This window comes from Mustela lutreola, chromosome 8, assembly GCF_030435805.1.
Source record: "Mustela lutreola isolate mMusLut2 chromosome 8, mMusLut2.pri, whole genome shotgun sequence".
NCBI lineage: Eukaryota > Metazoa > Chordata > Mammalia > Carnivora > Mustelidae > Mustela > Mustela lutreola.
The window spans coordinates 114,387,900-114,409,309 of record NC_081297.1 but is presented as its reverse complement, the minus strand read 5'-3'; the positions used below and the strand labels follow the sequence as shown (position 1 = coordinate 114,409,309).

Here is a 21,410-nt window from a genome sequence, read left to right as displayed (position 1 = left end):
TAGGGTACTCTCCTGAAATGGTTCTGGTGAACAAGAGACACTGCACTGCAGGACACTCCAGGACCTCTTTTTCATAAAGTTACTACTTTCAAGAAGACACAGCTAACTTTCTTAATACATAGAAACACACAGAGAGGCAGACAAAATGAGGAGACAAATGAATTATCCCAAATGAAACAGCAAGACAAGGCCATAGCCAGAGACCCAAGTGAAACAGGTGTAAGTAACAAGCCTGATAAGGAACTTAAAGCAATGACTATGAGAATATTCACTGGACTTGAGAAAAGAGTGGAAGACATGAATAAGACCCTTAACACAGAGACAAAATATAACATAACAGAGATAAAGTTCTCAGTAAATGAAATGAGAAACATACCTGATGGAAAGAACAACAGGATGGAAGGAGAAAAGTAATGAATTAGTGACCTGGGGGACAGAGTAATGGAAAATAATTAAGCTGAACAAAAGAGAGAGGAGTATTGTGCAAAATGAGAATAGACTTGGGGAAATCAGTAACTCTATCAAACATAATAACATTTGCATTATAGGAGTCCCAGAAGAAGAAGAGAGAAGAAAGGGGACAGAAATTTTTTTTGAAATAAATGAAGGATGGGGGCTCCTGGGTGACTCAGTGGGTTAAGCCTCTGCCTTCAGCTCAGGTCATGATCTCAGGGCCATGGGATCGAGCCCTGCATTGTGTGTGTGTGTGGGGGGGGGTGTCTCTGCTCAGCAGGGAGCCTGCTTCCCCCCTCCCTCTGCCTGCCTCTCTGCCTACTTGTGATCTCTATCAAATGGATAAATAAAAATCTTAAAAAAAAATGATGAAAACTTCCCAAATTTGGAGAAGGAAATGAATATCCAGATCCAGGAGGCACAGAGAACTACCATCAAAAGCAAACCCACAGCAAAGACATATTGTAATTAAATTTCAAAATATAATGAGAAGGAAAAAAAATTCAAAGCAGCAAGACCAAAGAAGTCAGTAACTTAAAAGGGAAAACCCAAAAAAGCTAGAAGGAGATTTTCAACCAAAATTTTGCAAGCCAGAAATGAGTGGCATGATATATTCAAAGTGCTGAGTGGGGAAAAAAATCTGCAGCCAAGAATATTCTATTCAACAAGGTTATCATTCAGAAAAAAAAGGAGAGATAAAGCATTTTCCAGATGAATAAAAACTAAAGGAGTTCATGACCACCAAAACAGATCTTCAAGAAATATTAAAGGGGAAACTTCAAGTGGAAAGGAGAAATAAAAAGTGACATTATAGAGGGAGGAAACACAAAAGGAGTAAAAAATGAATATTGCTATAAAAAATCCATCAAGGAACTCACAAAAAAAGGAATATAAAATATAATGACATACCTGAAACATGCAGAGGAGAGGAATAAAAATGGGTTCAAACTTAAAAGACCATCAACTTAATACAGACTGTTATATGCAGAAGTTATATACAAACCTAATGGTAACCACTTATCAAAAACCACTTCTAAACATGAAAAGAATAAAGAGAAAGAAATCAAAATATATCATTAATGAAAATCAGCAAACCATGGAAAAGAGAAAGACAAGAAAGGATCAGAGAAAATCTTCAGAAACAACCACAAAAAGATTTGGTGAGTGCTGTGAAGTGTGTAAACCTGGTGATTCACAGACCTGGGGATAAAAATATATGTTTATAAAAAATATATGTTTATAAAAAATAAAAAATTAAAAAAAAAAACAAAAACATAATAAAATGACAATAAACACATATCTATCAATAATTACTTTGAATGTAAATGTACTAAACACTCCAATCAAAAGACATACAGTGTCAAAATGAATTTTAAAAAAAGACCCATCTATATGCTGTGTACAAGAGACTCATTTTAAACCTTAAGACACCAGCAGATTGAAAATGAGGGGATGGAGAAACATCTCTCATGCAAATGGATGTCAAAAGAAAACTTGAGTAGCAATATTTATATTAGAGAAAATAGACTTTAAAACAAAGATTGTAACAAGAGACAAAGAAGGACACTATATGACAATAAAGGGAACAAACCAACAGGAAGATATAACAATTATAAATATTTATACACTCAATAGAGGGGCACCCAAATACATAAAACAGTTAATAACAAATATAGAGAAAATAATTGGTAATAACACAATAATAGTAAGGGACTTTAACACCCCATATATATCAATGGACAGATCACCTAAACCAAAAATTAACAAGAAAACAATGCCTTTAAATGATACACTGGGCCAGTTGGATTTAACAGACGTATTCAGAAAATTTCATCCTAAAGCAGCAGAATACATATTCTTTTCAAGTGCACATGGACATTCTTCAGAATAAATCGCATATTAGTCCACAAGACAAGCCTCAACAAATTCAAGAAGTTCAAAATCATACCATATATCTTTTCTGACCACAAAACTATGAACTAGAAGTCAACCACAAGAAAAAATCTGGAAAGACCATAAATCTATGGAGGTCAAATAACCTACTAACCAATGAATAGGTCAACCAGGAAATAAAAGAAGAAGTTAAAAAGTACATGGAAACAAAAGGAAAGTGAAAAATATAGTGGTTCACAACCTCTGGGATGCAGCAAAAAACTTCCCTCTTCCCCTATAAAGAGGGAAGTTTATAGGAATACACGTCTATCTCAAGAAGGACGAAAAATCTCAAATAAACAACCTATCTTTATACCTAAAGGAGCTAGAAAAAAACAGCAAAGAAAGCCTAAATCCAGAAGAAGGAAGGAAATAATAAAGAGGAGAAATAAATGATATAAAAACTTAAGAAAAAAAAAGCCAAAAAACAAAATGAAACAAACAAACAAAAACCAAACAATAGAACAAACCAATGAAAGCAGGAGCTGGTTCTTTGAAAAAAGTCAATAAAATTGATAAACCTCTGGCCAGACTTATCACAGAAAAAGGAGATAGGATTCACAAATGAGAGAGGAGAAATAACACAATAAATAATAATAATAATAAAATTAATTAATTAATTAATAATAAAATCACAAATGAGAGAGGAGAAATAACAACCATCACCACAGAAATACAATCAATCATAAGAGAATACTCTGAAAAACTCTATGCCAACAAGTTGGATAACCTGAAGAACTGGATAAATTCCTAGAAACATATAAACTACCAAAACTGAATCAGGAAGAAAAGGAAAATTTGAACAGACCAATTACCAGCAATAAATTTAAATCAGTAATCCAAAACTTCCAACAAATAAAAGTCTAGAACCATATGGCTACACAGGAAAATTCTACCAAACATTTAGAGAAGAGTTAATACCTATTTTTCTCAAACTATTCCAAAACATAGAAAAGGAAAATAAACTTCCAAATTCATTTTGTGAGGCATTACCTTGATCCCCAAACCAGATAAAGACACCACTAAAAAAGAGAACTACAGGCCAATATCCCTGCTGAGAATGGATGCAAAAATTCTCAACAAAATAATAGCAAATATACTAAACAATATACTAAAAAATCATTCACTACGATCAAGTGGGATTGATTTCTGGGTTGTCAGGGGGTTCAGTATTCACAAGTCAATCATTGTGATGCATCACATCAATAAGAGAAAGGATAAGAACCATGTGATCATTTCAATTGATGCAGAGAATTATTTGACAAAATACAACATCCATTTGCAATGAAAATCCTCAACAAAGTAGGTTTAGAGGGACCATATGTAATAAAGGCCATATATGAAAACCCCAAAGCAAATATCATACTTGGTGAAAAACTAAGAGCTCTTCCTCTAACATCAGGAACAAGACAAGGATGTCCACTCTTGGTGCTTTTATTCAAACATATTACTGAAAGTCCTAGCCACAGAAATCAGACAACAAAAGAAATAAAATGAGTCCAAATTGGTAAGGAAGAGGAAAAATTTTCACTGTTTGCAAAAGACATATTATGTATAGAAAACCCAAGTCTCCACCAAAAAACTGCTAGAACTGATAAGTGAATTCAGTAAATTCTCAGGATACAAAATCAATGTACAAAAATCTGTTACATTTCTATGCACTAATAATGAAGTAGCAGGAAGAGAATTTAAGAAAATAATTCCATTTACAATTGAACCAAAAATAATAAGGTACCTAGGAATACACCTAACCAAACAAGTGGAAAACCTATACTCTGAAAACTATGACACTGATGAAAGAAATGGAAGATGACACAAAGAAGTGGAAAGATATGCTATGCTCATGGACTGGAAGAACAAATATTGTTAACAGTCTATATCACCCAAAAATCTACACATTTAATGTAATCCCTACCAAAATATCAACAGCATTTTTCACAGAGCTAGAACAAACAGTCCTAAAATTTGTATGGAACCACAAAGACCCTGAATAGCAAAACAGTTTTGAAAAAGAAAAAGTCCAGTGGGAGGCATCACAATTCTGGACTTCAAGGTATATTACAAAGTAGTAATCAAAACAGTAAAATACTGCCACAAAGGTAGACACATAGATCAATAGAACAGAACAGAAAACCCAGAAATACACTAGCAATTATATGGTAAATTAATCTTTGACAAAGTGTGAAAGAATATCCAATGATGAAAAGACAGTCTCTTCCACAAACAGTACTGGGAAAACTGGACAGCTACATGCAAAAAAATGAAACTGGACCACTTTCTTCTACCATACATAAAAATAAATTAAAAATGCATGAAAGACTTAAATGTGAGAACTGAAACCATAAAAATCATTGAACAAAATAAGCAAAAATAAGCTATTGGGAACTCATCAAAATAAAAAGCTTTTGCACAGAAAAGGAAACAATAAAACTATGGAATGGGAGAAGATATTTGCAAATGACAGATAAAGGGTTAGTATCCAAAATATATGAAGAACTCATCAAATTGAACACCCCCAAAAAACAAATAAAACCATTAAAAATGAGAAGACATGAACAGACGTTTCTCCCAAGAAGACATACAGATGGCCAACAGACGCATGAACAGATAATTGCTCAACATCAGGGAATTATGAATAAAAACTACAATGAGATATCACCTCATACTTGTCAGAATGGCTAAAATAAACAACACCAGAAATGACAAGTGATGGTGAGGGTCTGGAGAAAATGGAAACCTCATGCACTGTTGTAGGAATGCGAACCTGTAGAGCCACTCTAGAAAACAGTATGGAGGTTCCTCAAAAAATTAAAAGTAAACTACCCTATGTTAAAAGTAAACTACCCTATGGTCCAGCAATCACACTACAAAGAACACACTACAAAGAACATAAGAACACCAATCCAAAGGGATCTGTGCACTCCTATGTTTATAGCAACATTATTTACAATAGCCAAGATAGAGCCCAAGTGTTCATTGATTGATGAATGGATAAAGAAAAGGTACACACACACACACACACACACACACACACACTGGAATATTATTCGACCTTAAAAAGAATGAAATCTTACCATCTGTAATGACATGGCTGGAGCTAGAGAGTATACTGCTAAGCAAAATAAGTCAGTCAGAGAATGACAAATACCGTATGATTTCACTCATATGCGGAATTTAAGAAACAAAGAAAACAAGCAAAGGAAAAAAATCAAAGAGGTAGGGAGACAGAGAGATATCAAGAAACAGACTCTTAATTACAGAGAACAAACTAATGGTTACAGCGGGGGAGGATGGGTGAATAGGTGATGGGACTTAAGAATTGCACCTGTGCTGAGCACAAGGTGATGTCTGGAAGTGTCAAATCGCTGTTTTGTGCACCTGAAATTAATATAACACTGTATGTTAATGAAGTGAAATTAAAATAAAAACTTAAAATAACAAAAAAGGGGAAAATTAGATTTAAGTTTGAGGTGTCTGGGGACATGTTCGATAGAATATCAAATAGGCATATTGTTTCAAAAACCTGAAACTCAGAGGAAATTTTGGGGGTGAAATGCACAAGTCTGGAATTCACGGACACATGTATGTAGCCTTTAAAGTTATGGAACTGGATGAAAAACCCTGGGGAAAAAGTGCAGTGAAGGAGATGAGGTCTTCAAACTGAACTCGGGGGAATACCTGTCTGAGCTCAGGCGGCCATAAGAAAGACCATGGGCAGAGTGGTTTACTTTTGTTTTTATTTTTTAGGTGCAAAAATATAATAATAATATTAAATATTTTGTATTATTTTATTGTATTTTTGGTGCAAATGTGATAATAATAATAGCAAAAAGGTGCTTTTATTATAGCACAGAGACATACTATTTACTTTACAGTTCTGGAGCCTGGAAAGTCCACTGTCATGGTGCCAGCAGATTTTGGCTTGGTGAGGACCTTCTTCCTGGCCTTCAGACAGCTGCCTTTTTCCTATATCCTCACCTGGAGGAAAGAAGAGAGAACTCTTGTGTCTCCTTTTTTTAACACACTAATCCTATCAGATCACCCATTCATGATCTGATCTAAGTCTAATCTTGTCCCCAAAGTCCCCCTAATACTATCATCACAATGGCGGGGTAGGGCTTCAACATACATACACTGGGGAGATGCAAACATTTAGTACATGGCAACTATCATTTAGAGTTTTGTTTGGGAAGGATATACCAGGGAAGTGGGATTAAAACCTAGAAAGTGTAGTGTCTTTGGAGGCTTGCCCTCCCCCCTAAAAAATCTTTTTGTGGCTTCCTGTGGTACTTTGGATAAAACCCAAGATTTTTAGTGTGTTCTGTAAATCTCAGTGTTTTTTTTTTTTTTTTTAAGATTTTATTTATTTGACAGAGAGAGATCATAAGTAGGCCAAGAAGCAGGCAGAGAGCGAGGAAGAGAAGCAGGCTCCCTGCTGAGTGGAGAGCCAGATGTGGGGCTTGATCCCAGAACCCTGGGACCACGACCCGAGCTGAAGGCAGAGGCTTTAACCCACTGAGCCACCCAGGTGCCCCAAATCTCAGTGTTTTGAAAAAGGACGTAAACAACTCCAGGAAATGCCACTGACATGTAGTAAAATGTATTTAAGATTTGGTGATGTCAACAAGATTGGCTTTCCAGGAGTGGTGGTATTTGAAGGCAGATAGGAGTTGCCTGGGCAATACCGCCAAGGGAACTAGTGGAGACATTAAAAATTTGGCTATCAATGGCAAGAAAGAGTAGTAGCTGGAAAGGAAAATGGACCGAGAAAAGATACATTTAGACTGAGACAAGCTCTAGCACATTTACATACTGAAGGTGTGTGAGTGCTGAATTACATCTACTTGCAAAATCTGGGCTAGAGTATCGCACTAGACAAGAGTAGTCATAGTGCCATTCGTGGTGGGGGTGGGTCTCAGAAAAAGAAACTACACTCCCGGGTGTTTGCCAGCTGCCCTATTTTTCTTATTCTCATCCAGCAACCAGCTGCTAGAAGCAAGTGATAGGAAATGCCTGCTTACATCCCACGTTTTCTCTCGCTTTCTCAAGTTTCTAGACTGCTGTTCTTTCTCTTTCTTTCCTTACTTATCCAAGTCTGATTAATCTAAGCTTCTAGCCACTTTGTTTTTCATTCTTTTCATCTTTCCATAAAAACTATTATGATTTATTCTGATGAAGTTAACTGAAACAGAAAAAAAGAGTGCAGTTCAAGCTTTATCAGAACAGTATTGTGACTAATGTAGAACAACATTAGCTCTTATTTTTTTTTTTCAAAAAAAAAAAAAAAAACCGGACAGAAAAAGCAAAAAAGAAAAAAAATGGTAGAATATTAGATAGTGACTGATGCCTACTTATTGAGCATTGACTCTTTTATAAACTATTTAAGTGCTTCATGGACAATGTGCTGTTTACATTTCACAACAACATTTATTTGTTGTTTTTATCCTCATTTTATAGATTATTTTTATAATCTATCAATTAGATTTATTTTTATCCTCATTTTGTAGATTATTTGTATTATTTGTTATTTTTACCCTCATTTTTATCCTGTTATCTTTGACCTCATTTTATAGATTAAGAGGTTAAGTAACAAAATTAAGATCATGCATTTCGGAACTTTTGGAGCCAGGATTTGAACCCTAGTAATCTGACACAGAGCCCAGGCTCTAAAGCTCCTAAATCATGCTGCCTGGGACAGAGCAGGGTGTGGATGGATATCTTAATGGCGAGCCAGAGTCATGTGGCTCCTTTGAGACGGTTGATGAAGTCCCAGAACCTAAGTCAGGTTCGATGGATTGAGGAGGTTTGGAGCCAACGACTAAAGAAAGAATTCTTAAGACATCGTTGGTGCAAAATGGTGGTTTATTAAAGCACAGGGACAGGACCCGTGGGCAGGAAGAGCTGCTGCCCCAGGTTGTGAGGGTAGGCATGTTATATACCCCGCGGTTGGGGGGAGGTGGTGAATGGATGGGAGATTTCAACAGAGTTCTCACATGTTAGGGAGGGCCTACAAGGTGCCGGGGGGAGTCCTTGCCCTTATGGCTTGATCCATGTCGTCTTTAGGTCAGGCACTAACATCAAGATAGTTGGGAGATTCTTGGTGGGGCATTATGATCCGGCTACCATTTACATTCCCTTCTACCTCAGTCTCCTCCAGTTTATGGTGGGGAGGGAGACATTAGGGCTTCAGGAACCAAGAGTTATTTGCCTCTGGAAATTTGTGCTATTGATAAGGTAACCTCCCTGTTTAGGTCTCTAGGACATCTGTAGAGCAAGGGAGATTCCTGTTCTGCAGGATTGCGATCCCTGCAAGTTAGCTATTTATCGTTTTATGGCAGTCAGGGGTGCCTGAGGGATGCTACACATATGGAGGGGAGCAGGTGAAGAGGGGGTGCAAGGCGCCAGCTTTTGCTTTGTCCTCAGCCAGCCTCCTGCTCCCTCATCACGGTGTCCTTCTGAACTGCCTCAAAATGCATGGATTAATTCCACCCATGCCCTGAAAGGAGGGCACTGTGTCCCTGCTAACAACTGTAAGCGGTAGTAAGAGCAGCAGCTATGATAGCCACACTTGGTAAGAGATGACCTTTGCTGGATGACGACTAAATGTCAGGCACTTGTGCCAACCATTTTACTTGGAGCATTTCATTTAATCTTCCCACAGTCCTGTGCAGGGGTCCCATGATGGTCTTCATCTCACAGATGAGGGAAATGAGATTCGGAGTGGCTGAGTAACTTGCCACCTTGCTCATAAGTATAGGAGGAGCAATATTACACCAGAATCTAGGCTATCAATCTCAAAATCTTGGACGTTTTTATTTGCTCAAAATTTTTGATTAGTTTAGCCAATTCTCCACAGTCTGTCTCTGCTTTATCTTCTTGTGTTTTCTTCGTCCCTATTCGGGAACAACTTGTAGGTGACATTTTATTGATTTCCAGAGAATATGAAATATAGGAAGTTCATACTTTGAGAATTCTCAGTGAAGTTTGTTTCCATTCAAATTTTTTATCACTCAATTTTTATATCCAACTAATTTATTTAGATTTCATGTTTCCTCTCCCTCCCTCTTTTCTTTTCTTTTCTTTCTTTCTTTCTTTCTTTCTTTCTTTCTTTCCCTTCTCTATTGTCTTTATTGGTAATTGTTCTCTGAAATATTTATGTGGTAAATTTTATTTTATTTTTTTTTTTTAAAGATTTTATTTATTTATTTGACAGAGAGAAATTACAAGTACACTGAGAGGCAGGCAGAGAGAGAGAGAAGGAAGCAGGCTCCCTGCTGAGCAGAGAGCCCGATGCGGGACTCGATCCCAGGACCCTGAGACCATGACCTGAGCCGAAGGCAGCGGCTTAACCCACTGAGCCACCCAGGCGCCCTATGTGGTAAATTTTAGCCATCACTTGGTTTTTATATCATTCTGAACACTGAATGAAGTTGAAATGTAAATTCAAACATAATGCACTATGCCGGAAGTGAAACTAGTAATCTTTTACATGATGACATAAAATTGTTTTGAACACATGTTCAAGAACCATATGTTTTGCCAGGGGGAAAAACAAAAACAAAAATAAAAACCCTCTGGGCAGAGAAAGTTTTCAGGTTCCATGTTTTATTCTTATAAGCTCATCATTCATTTTTCCACAAGCTATGACAAATTTTATACTTAACAGAAGAAAACATCTTTAAAAAGCATAAGAATAGGAATTTTAACTTTTTTTTAAAATTTGAAAGCAATAGTGAGTAGAACTTTGTCTTGATTAACAATTGTAATTTTTCAAAATATCTCCATTTAAATGTAAAGTGTAATCTTTGTTATTACAATCCTGTGGTTAGATAGGTGTACTTTGCTTTCCAAAGTTAACTGTGGTCCCAGAGAATAGCCTCAGAAAACCAAATAATTTTATGTAGCAAGGTCAGAAGAGCATATATGGCAAAGCAAGAACATTCATTTTTTTGGTCATTTTGGCTTTACCTAGGGACTTCACTGGCAGCACTGAACAACCCCTTAAACATAAGAGGTGCTTTCAGAGAGGGTGCAAAACATACCAGTCTCCCAAGATACAAGCCCAGAGATAACCAAAGGAAAGACCCGGACAATTCTCCTGAAAGTTACTGTAGTCAATAGGATGCTAGATGCAAATGGGAAAGAACTGACATTTCTGTCCAACTATATTTTTGGGGTCCCCAAACTCACAGTTGCCAAAAAAGTTCTCGGGACACAAATCCGGTCAAACAAGGGTCAGAGCTGTCTGGGGAAGAGAAAGGATCCACAATCAATGGATATCTGAAAGCAAATTTAGGAGTCACAATTTAAAGTCCTAGTATTTATCTATTTGATTGCTTGTTTGCTTATTTATTGATTTATGTCTGCCTGCCTGCCAATCTGAATTTGGAAAGGAAAGGACAACATAAAATTTTACCTTCCTGTCTCAAAAGCAATCTAGGAGAGATGACTTTGGTAGGAATCCTTACCCTTTGCCAGCTTTTGCCAGTTTTCCCAGGATTTTGTCTGCAGGCTCTGGAGTGTGTGGGTCTCACTTTAGTAAGGAGAAACTGTAGAGTTGGAAAAATAGTTTCCCTCTACCCTTGATGGTGAGGGTTTTGTTGTTGTTTTACGATTTTATTAATTTGTTTGGCACAGAGAGAGAATGAGAGCACAAGCAAGGGGAAGAGTAGACGGAGGGAGAGGCAGAAACAGGCTTCCTTCTGGGCAGAGACCCTCCCGACCCCTCCCCCCCCAAAAAAAAACAGGGGACTCTATCCGAGGACCCTGGGATCATGACCCCAGCCCAAAGCAGACGCTTAATTGACTGACCCTCCCAGTCACGCATGAGTTTTTGTCTGAGACTCTTTGTAATTTTTTTTTTTTTTAAGATTATTTATTTATTTATTTGACAGAGATCGCAAGCAGACAGAGAGGCAGGCAGAGAGAAAGGAGGAAGCAGGCTTCTCTAGGGCAGCCAGATTAAAAATTCTCTACTGTGGCCACTGCATTTTTTTTTCTTAATGTATGTATGTATGTATTTATCTCTCTATCTATCTATCTATCTATCTATCTATTTATTTGACAGACAGAGATCACAAGTAGGCAGAGAGGCAGGCAGAGAGAGAGAGAGGAGGAAGCAGGCTCTCCGTGGAGCAGAGAGCCCGATGCGGGCTCATCCCAGGACCCTGGGATCATGACCTGAGCCGAAGGCAGAGGCTTTAACCCACTGAGCCACCCAGGTGCCCCTGGCCACTGCATTTCAAATAATCTTTGGTTAAGTTTAACCTGCTTGTTTAACTTTAAAACAAAATTTTATTCACCTGAGGCCTCCTACGGGACCCACTGCTGCTTAAGTTCCACCTAGAATAATTCTGGACCTACTCTGGTTTCTGTCAGACCCAGAACGACTCTGGGCGAGGTTGGTTTCTGAGTGGGATCCACTTTGACCCTGGACCTGATCTGGTTTCGAAGCCCGAAATGGTCCAAGCCCGGATGTGGTCCGGTTTCTTCGTCAGACGCCCCACACCCCTCCCTGACCCGGTCCACATGCCCTGGGCCTGTTCGTAGACCTGGTGCAATTTCTATGTAGGACCCAGTCTGACCCTGAACTCAGTCTGATTTCTAAATTGGACACAATCTAGTTCTAGTCCGTTTCAGGACCCATTGGGGGGGTGGGGGGGATTCTCGAAGTTGGTAAATTCCTAATGCAAAGTGGTGGAGGACTGGAGATGGACTTAGGAACCCCAGAGGCAGTGAGAAAGCAAAGAGCTGGAGGTGCTCAACAGGTACCCGTTCCCCTGGTTGCTCCTTGCTCCAGGGATGGGGAGGGAGGGGGCAGCGGGGTCTTCTTTGATTCTCTGTTTTGAATTTAAGAACTGTTATAAGATTAACTGAGGCATATGATAAATGTTAAGAGTTGGGATTCCAGGATGGCTCAGTCCGTTAAGTGCGTGACTCGCGATTTTGGCTCAGGTCATGTTCTTGGGGTGGCAAGATCCAACTCTGGGTTGGGCTCCACTCTCAGTGTGGAGTTTGCTTCCGATTCTTTATCTCTCTCTAAAAATAAATTAAAAATCTTTTAAAAAAAAGTTTAAGAATTAGAGCAAACATTGATACACATTGGGCAGCGACCAGTCTAGCAGGTAAGAAGGAGCTCTGAGGAGCTGTACAAATTAAAGACTTTTATAGGTATAAGGAAGTGGGAACAAAGAAGTCAAACTAGGCAAAAAAAGGTGAGTTCATTGTTTCAAAATTGCTTTCCCTTTAGGGGATTATACGAGCTTATTTTGAAGATGTTGGGTCCCCCCAAATTGGGTACCCCAATAATGGGTCCATGATTAAGGGAGCGAGACTGATACAAAGCGAAGGTCAAGCAAAGCTTTATTTCATGCCAAGCATCAGGAATCAGACCGACTGTCAAACAGACCCGTTGGATGCCCCTCCAGAGAGGACGACCCCTCCCTGCTTTCCAGACTAACTTTTATAGAGCAAAGGCCCTGTGGTTGGGCCTGGCCACACACAGGTGGCCAATGAGATTGTAACACACACACAGGGAACTCCACAGTGATGCTAGGCGACAAATTGAATTACAATTTACCCTAGTAGACATTTGAACCAGCCTGTCACACCTTGGTTAGGATTGGGGCCAAAAGGCTCCTAAAGGGCGGGTCCCCTACTCCTTGGTAGCTAGGAGACAGTATGTGCCCCCACTGATTGAATACCTCCACGTGGTCTGACCCACCCTTGTAGTTGGACTTGGTTACCTGGGACTGGTTTCGCGGACTTGCTTTTAAATAAGTTCCCCTGGCGGGGGGCAAGGTCAACCCAAGTTTTACAACAAAATGGCAGTTCAACTGGAGGTGGGGCTGCTCTGGCTGAATAGGCCCTTACAAAGATTACCTAACTAGTGCTGATCAGATTCCTGATTGACTGGTTTAAGTAAGATTCCATTTGTGGGAGAAATCTTGCTTTGGTGACTTGGGATTTAACATAAACAACTCCATTTTAGGGGCAGGTGGGCGGGCGCGTGAGGTAGGCAGGGAGCGGGAGGGAAAAAGAAACAACACTCCATTTTGGGCCTGTGATCTTGTTTTTAATAAAGGATATCATCTTCCCTAGGTATAAAATGTAACAACAACAACAACAAAAAAAACTTGAAAAAAAGGCAGAAAAAAGATATGTTTCTGACTCATGTAGCCTAAGAAAAGACTAGATAGATGAAAATAATGGGATCTTTAAGTTTGTACATCCCAGCCCGTCCCACTCTTTTCCAAACCAGTGTATTACCAAATGTTATGGGACTGATTGCACAGCAAAGGGGATGCCCACATGCCTAATACCATTATTAGTTACCTATTTTATTCTTTGGCAAATTTGTTGATACTCCTTAACAGTAGCCTACATATAGCCTATATACACCTGCTCAGATCTTGCCCATACTACATAAACAAACATCATTTTCTAGAAATGAAGATTTTCATTCCTAAATCCACTGAATCAGAAACTTGTGGATAAGGTGTGGAATCTGCATTTTCATTATCTTTCCAGATGTGCACCGAATTTGAGACTAACTCAGAGGTAAAATTAGAAGGCCTGGGTGATGTGATTGAGAAGGAATCTTCTAGGGATTCTACGGAGTCTGATATGGGTAATGAGTGTTGGTATCATTAATGGAGGTATGAGGGTCATTTGAAAAGAAAAGATGAAGACTTCAGTTTGGATGCATTATATCTGGGATTTCTCCGTGACAGTAAGCAACAGGACAGATAAGGATTCAGGAATCATCAGTCCATGCAGTAGTCATTACCCTATAAATGGATGAGATCCTCCAGGGGAATCACAGAGTAAGAAGACAAATGAGTCAAGATTTAATTTTGAGGGATACTAGTTTCAGATAAAGAGCCATGCATGAAAGAGTCTGGGAAGGAGTGCTCATGGGGGTCAGAACTAGGAGAGAGTTCAGGATTTTCATGGCAGCAAGTCTCCTGGGTTAAAATGTCAAGAAATGAAGATTCAACCATGTTATCATGAATATCCAATAAGAATTTTATTTAGCTATACATGAAGATTGTTGTGCCTTTGGCAAGATAAGATTCAGTAGAATTGAGGAAGCAGAAACAGGTTTGGGATTAAATGGTAAGTGAAGATACAGAGAGGGAAAGGAATACTGCTTCTAGAAGATGGACTAAAAGGGAAGGGGCTGCTTCCAGCCGGCGACGGGAGAAGAATTAGGCACAAACAAGTCAGCGGCCAGAGACTGGGAGCAGGGGACCACAGTCGAAAAGGACTGCTGCCAGGAGCAACTCCACCGTCTCACTTTTATTGGATAAAAACAATAGCCAACAAAAGGATTGATGAAGGTCAAACGTTAGTCAGGTCTTGCAGGCCAGCGAGGACGAGGATCAAGTTTATAGTTCAACAAGCACACTCAAAGGACTCATCTAACAACGGGCACTTCTGGGAAGAGAAAGGAGTGAAAACGGTAAGGGAAACAGGCGGGTTTTCCTTCCGCCCTGGGCGGGCCGGGCGTTCCCGGCTGCCCGGCTTTGGTGAAGGGGCGGCCTTCCACCCTGAGCGAGCGGGGCATGCCCAACTGCCCAGCCTCACGGTCGTACGTGGTCCTTCTCCCCAAAGACCTGTTGCCAGTATATGTATTTCTTAAGGCCATATCTAAACGTGCTTGGTAACTAGTAAAATCCTCCAGGGGTTACAGTTTAAGTAACAAATTGTTCTGAGGGACAGCAGCAGAAGGAGAGATAGGGGGATAGCTGTATATTGAACATCTGACCCTTGGTTTCAGTTCAGGTCGAGATCTCTGGGTGGTGTGATGGAGCCCCATATCAGGCTCCATGCTCAGCTCCAAGTCTGCTTGGGAACCCCCTCCCTCTCTCCCTGCCCATCCCCCCCCCAAGTAAATCTTTTTAAGAAGATATGGTAATTAATATTGTTTAATGTTGTAAGATAATTTATGGTGACAAAATACATTAAAGGTAAACTTTCATCTTTATGGAATCATCTTAGAATCCACTAATTTGTTTCTTCTTTTATTTTGATCACACTTAAATCTATACTTAATTCTAATGATCAGGGGAGAAGCTATCTTTTATTTTAGGGAGTTTATCATAAATTTTAAGTGCAGATATTCTGGACAAGTGCTTACATGACTGCTATGAACAAAGTAGTTTCACCGCTACACAATTTTTGATTGATAAAATATTTATGATGTGTTGGGTAAAATAAACTTTAAAACAAGAAGGAAATATCTCTTTAAAAAAGTAGTGTTTATACAGTCTTAAAGTCATTACAAATCAAAATAATTTTTATGTGTTATATTTATTTAAAAAGATTTTATATGATGTATACCAGAGTCAGGACTGCTTAATTCTATCAGATGTTGAAACTACTATTGAAACAAACAAATACAAATCGAATTGATCCTGTTTCGTCTTTCAGTAATGTTTGAGGATATGGATAGATAATCTGCTCATTAAAAAAGGTTTATTCTTGGTGTATCATCTTTAGTGATTTCTTCTAATTTCTTGAATCCTATAATATTTTATTTCTGAAGTCTTTTTGTTGTTTATAGTAGGTGTTTTATAGTAGGTCTATCATCTGATCTTACATATCCTTTGATAGTAGAATATCTGATCTAAAGGCTTTTCTAAATTAGAAGAAATAAGTCTGTTTTCAAAGTTACTCATGGATAGCAATATCTTGGCTTTCTCAATATTTATAATAAAGTCCTTTGTGCTAAAATGCGTTTATTGTAATATGTGGTAATTATCATGGAACATGCAACAGATAGATTACCTCCAGTTTACTCAAAGCCACTACTCTAAGGAGGAAGAGAATGAGTCTGTTTCCACTAACAGTGTGTGTGTGTGTGTGTATGAAAGTATTTATATATGTCTGTGTATATATAAATGTGTGCATATGTATGTATATGTAAAAGTATTTGTGTATATATATGTGTATATATGAAAATATGTGTGTATACATATATTAAAAATATGGCTTATTTACTCGAGAGGCAGGGTGGAGAATTGTGGGAACTAGGGAGGGAAAAATTAAAACAAGATGGGATCAGGAGGGAGACAAACCATAAGAGACTCTTAATCTCACAAAACAAACTGAGGGTTGCTGGGGGGTTAGGGATAAGGTGGTGGGGTTATGGACATTGGTGAGTACTATGAAATGTTTAAGCTTGATAATTCACAGACCTGTACCCCTGGGGCAAATAATACATTGTATGTTAATTTAAAAAATATGGCTTATTTAAGAATGTCACTAAACAAATTTATCTGAATAGGATTATTCTTATCACATTGCTTATAGTATTTTATCTTTCAGATTCCAAATACCATATATAAATTTGTTTTTAAAAAAAGTAAGTTCAAAGACTTAACTTGATTGATCATTCTAGCCTGGTTTGAATTAAAATAGTATATTTTAATATTCAGTCATTCAGTTGTATTTACTGAATGCCTATCATATGCAGACACTGGTCCACATACCTATAAATTGAGCAGTGAACAAAACAAAGCCATGAGGAAATGTGCTAAATAGTAAGGGAGACAATGTGAGAGCATTTCTAACATTTCTAACATATTGATTGATTTTCATTTTCTCATTTCTATGTTCTCTTGCAGTTTCTAGGTTAGTGTTATTACCTAGAAGTGTAAATTATCCTCTTCTGAATAATATAAATCTAAATCCAATAGTGTGATATAATTATGTGTAGATTTTTCAGTTAAAGTGGCCTTAAAACTATTTATAATTATAAATACAACTTGTTTAATTTCTCTGCTTTTCTTTTCCTTTCCTTCCCCAAACAAATTAAATACATCTCCCTAGTCCAAGCCGAGAGTTGTTGCAAGGGAAAAGACTTGTAACTAATGTAAATAATTGTATATTGTAAATCAGTTTTTAAATATTTTAGCATAATTTTTTGTACCTTACCATATGGCATAACATTTAGTGACTCAGAATAGCCTTAAGGTTTTTTATTTATTTATTTGACAGAGATCACAAGTAGGCAGAGAGGCAGGTAGAGAGAGGGGGAAGCAGACTCTCTGCTGAGCAAAGAGCCCAATGCAGGGCTCTATCCCAGGACCCTGAGACCATGACCCGAGCCGAAGGCAGAGGCTTAGACCACTGAGCCACCCAGGCGCCCCTCGTCTTAAGGTTTTAAAAATGATTTGCTGAGAAATTATCTTACTTTAGATGTCACTTTCCGATAAGACCTCCCAAATGAGAGAAAAAGATTGTCTTCCTTTCTGTATTTAATTCATCACACAATTAAAAATACTCATTAAATAAAATTTAGAAATTCACAGGACAGTCTACATTTTCTGTGAAACTCGCTAATTTTCCCATTAGGTATTATCTGTCTGTGATTCATTTCAACAACAACAAAAATTATTCTAGATTCACAGTAAGTCCAAATTTAAGATTAAAATCTTACCTTCACATGCAAAAAGTATACTTGCTTCTGGAAGGGAAAAAAAAAATCACATTCAAAAGGTAGAACTTTATTTCCTTTTAAGTGTATGTGGTTTAAAGAGAAAAGATAGTGTCTTTTCATCTAGTGAAGAAAAACATAGCGGAAGATCAAATAGGTCAAGACTAATTGGGTCTATTTTAATAGTAACTTTATATTGCTATTTCCAAAAAAGTGTCCAAAACACTTTTAATTCCTTTTCTGAGAAAGGATTCATGATGTGGCTTGAGAAATTGCTCATTCAAAAGTAAACTTTGAAGAAATGAAACACAGTGTTATGTGTTACGAACAAAAAGTTTCGCTGAAGCCGTGGTACACAAGAAAGCTTGGAGAAACCTGCTTATTACTATAGATCTCATTAAACCTGTAAAAAGATTGTGAGATCTATTAACTTTGGCTTTTGCCTCTACTTCACAAGAGAGGCCTGGTTGTTTCATGATTTTGTAAGTAAAATATTCAACGCTTAAATATATAAATATTGAAACATGTCATTCTTTTTTCCTTACTCTTTATTCAGTCACAGTGTGTCCTGATGAAATTATGTCCCCACACCCTCATGATTGGATGAGAGGGAGAGCCTGTAGGCCACACACCTGGTAAAATGGAAGAGCCAGACTGTTTTACTCTATCAGTATGTAGTTCAAAATTTAAAACAAAATAAATGAAAACAATATGCAATGACTGCTACTGCAGCTGCTTTTGCTTATGCTCCTACCAGCTAACCCTTGTTTTATTTGCTGTGTGCAGTCATTTACCCTCCCAACAACCATGAGAGACAGGTACTATTATTATTTATGTTTTCTGTGTGAGACAGAAAAGCACAGGAATGTTAAATAGCTAACCCAAGGTTACACATCCGATCAGATTCAAACCCAGGTATTCTGGCTTTAAAGTTCATATCCCTAACTATGCTATCCAGCCCTACATATTAACACTAATGCCAAACCACATGCCATAGAACCACCATATGTTGAAATTAAATTAGCTTCTGAGTCTATTTTCTGATTGCAAAATTCTGGATAAATTTGTCTCTCATGTTGGGGGGACCCTGCTTGTTCCAACTATTATATAACAGCCCTGGGAATTAGGAATGAGGTCAAGGAGTTGCCTAAGGAAACTAGAGTTGGGAATATAAAATGCAAAACCCATTTAGAAGAAGCTGAAATCAGTTGATGTATACTAGTGATCATTTGAGCAGAAAGATAAGTTTTTTTAGGAAAACATTTTTTAAAACTTTCGGCTGCTCTGTGTGTGTGTGTGTGTGTGTGTGTGTGTGTACAGAGTGAGGCTGGATCATTTGTAAATGCTCATATATTCTTTACATGGAATTTTAACATCTTCTATACTTTATAGTGCTTCCTCAAAAGGATGTTTTAAAACTGCCTTATTTATTTCTAAACACTAGGTAGAAATGAATTGGATGGATATGTTCATATTTTTATTATGTGGTCAGACATTGAATGAGGAGTATTTTTAATCTCTGTTGTAAAATATCTCAGGTTAAAAATAAAGTATGAGTCATCTGCTATGATGGTATATTCAGTAGCTAAAAATCACAGTGCTTTTAAAACATTCTGCTGTGTCAATTTGACTAAGTTGTTCATACATAATTGAAAAGATACTGCTTTTTCTTTATAGGATTTCCTATTGTAACTGATATTTATAAGGTTCTGAGGTATCAATACTCAACTTTGTAGTAATGACCACAAAAAATGCTTTTCTTAGAAATGTAAGGATTCTTAAGTATTCAGAAATGGCAAGACAATGAAAATGTGTAAGGAAAGAGGCATATTGTGAGTTATGCATACTTTTTTGGTTCATACTCATAATTATTAATAATGCAGGCAATCAGTTGATCACTTAATGTTTTCTCATGATTGTTGCTTTGCTTTTAGAAATAAAGTTAGAGTTGTACAGATGCATAAAAAGATAGAAGAAAAATAACTTTTATGGATTTATTGATACAAAAAGCTTAATCCTGTGAAATATTGTTACTTTATAGTGAGCCCTTATATTGTGGACGTGCAAAATTGAATGGTAGATTAGAAATGTATGAATTTTGAGTCTAGTTGCTGTATTAGCTATCTACTCCTGTGTAAACTGTACACAGTTTTGTAAACCTCAAAACTTACCGGCTTAAAACAACAGCATTTATTATCTCACAGTGTGTGGGTAGGGCTTTGGTGCGGTTCGGCTGGATCCTCAGACCCAAGGTCTTTCCTAAAGCTGGAATCAAAGCATCAGCCAGGCCTTCAGATATTTCAGGCTCCAGTCAGGGAGGAGCGGCTTCTAAGTTCACTTCTAGAGCCTGGCAAGCTTCACTTCGAGCTGGTTCTTGGCACGAGATGTTTGTTTCTTGTCACATGGATCTCCCCATAGGGATGCTCACAGTGTAGCAACTTCCTCCAGAGGGTTCTGAGAGAGAAAGAGAGGGTTGTCACAATTTTTTCAGAGCCTGATCTCAATAGTGACACTCCATTACTTTTAATGTGTTTTCACTAGGTCTAGCTCACATTCAAGGAGAGGGAAATATGCAGGGCTTGAATTCCAGAACATGAAATCATTGAGAGCCATTTTAGCGACTTCCTACCACAGTTTCCAAAGACATACTAAATATTGTAAAAGAAGGAAAACGTATCTTATTCTTCTCTTTCTCTTTTTGAAAGCTTTCTTCCTTATGGAATTCTCTTGTTTGGTCTGAAATGACTCATCTCTTCCCCACGACTGATTCAAGTTTGCTTTGAGCTCTTATCCATCAATAGGTACTTGTTGAAGTAATCTTATTTTGTGTGTAAGACTTTTAGCAAATGTAGTGTGGACAATAAAAGAATGAGTAACTTAATGTACTTCCTCCCAGTAAGTTTGTGCTGGAGGTGTTTAGGGTGGGTTAGAATATGTTGAAATGATTCACTTCGTGTTAGTGACTAATTCTAATAACGAGTTATCCTTTAATTATGCCTTAGGTTTCAATGCCTTAGAATAGAAGAACAATGTATAATAGCACCTAAAAGGAAGTCCTTTTTGTTAGAGGCCTTAAGAAGACCTTGCTTCCACTGTACAGGCAACTGCCTACTCTCAACATCCTACTATTGCTTTGGGTTGTTTTTTTTTTAAATATTTTTATTTATTTGACAGACAGAGATCACAAGTAGGCAGAGAGGCAGGCAGAGATAGAAGGAGGGGAAGCAGGCTCCCTGCTGAGCAGAGAACCGGATGCAGGGCTCCATCCCAGGACCCTGGGATCATGACCTGAGCCAAAAACAGAGGCTTTAACCCACTGAGCCACTCAGGTGCCCCTGCTTTGGGGTTTTGATTTGATATATTTATCAAGAGCTTTTAGAACATAGATGGGTGTAGATCAATCTCTGCTAAGGAAGTTGAAATTTATATGGAAAGAAATGGTATATGACAGTTAACACATGAATATAAATATAATGGAAGTTTAGTGGACTTCTGGCTGGGCTGGTGAAGAAAATGTTTGTTTTGAATCTGACTTATGCTTACAGTTTTGATGTTTCAGGTCAAGGCTACTCTGGCTTATATT

The 21,410-nt window shown here is 37.8% G+C and overlaps 1 protein-coding gene across 12 annotated transcripts in view; it reads left to right on the top strand.

Annotated features, from left to right (window-relative positions):
• The window catches only part of PPFIA2 (PTPRF interacting protein alpha 2), a 497,227-nt gene that overhangs the window by 51,159 nt on the left and 424,658 nt on the right, over nt 1-21,410 (top strand). The gene's annotated exons all lie outside the window — the stretch shown is intronic.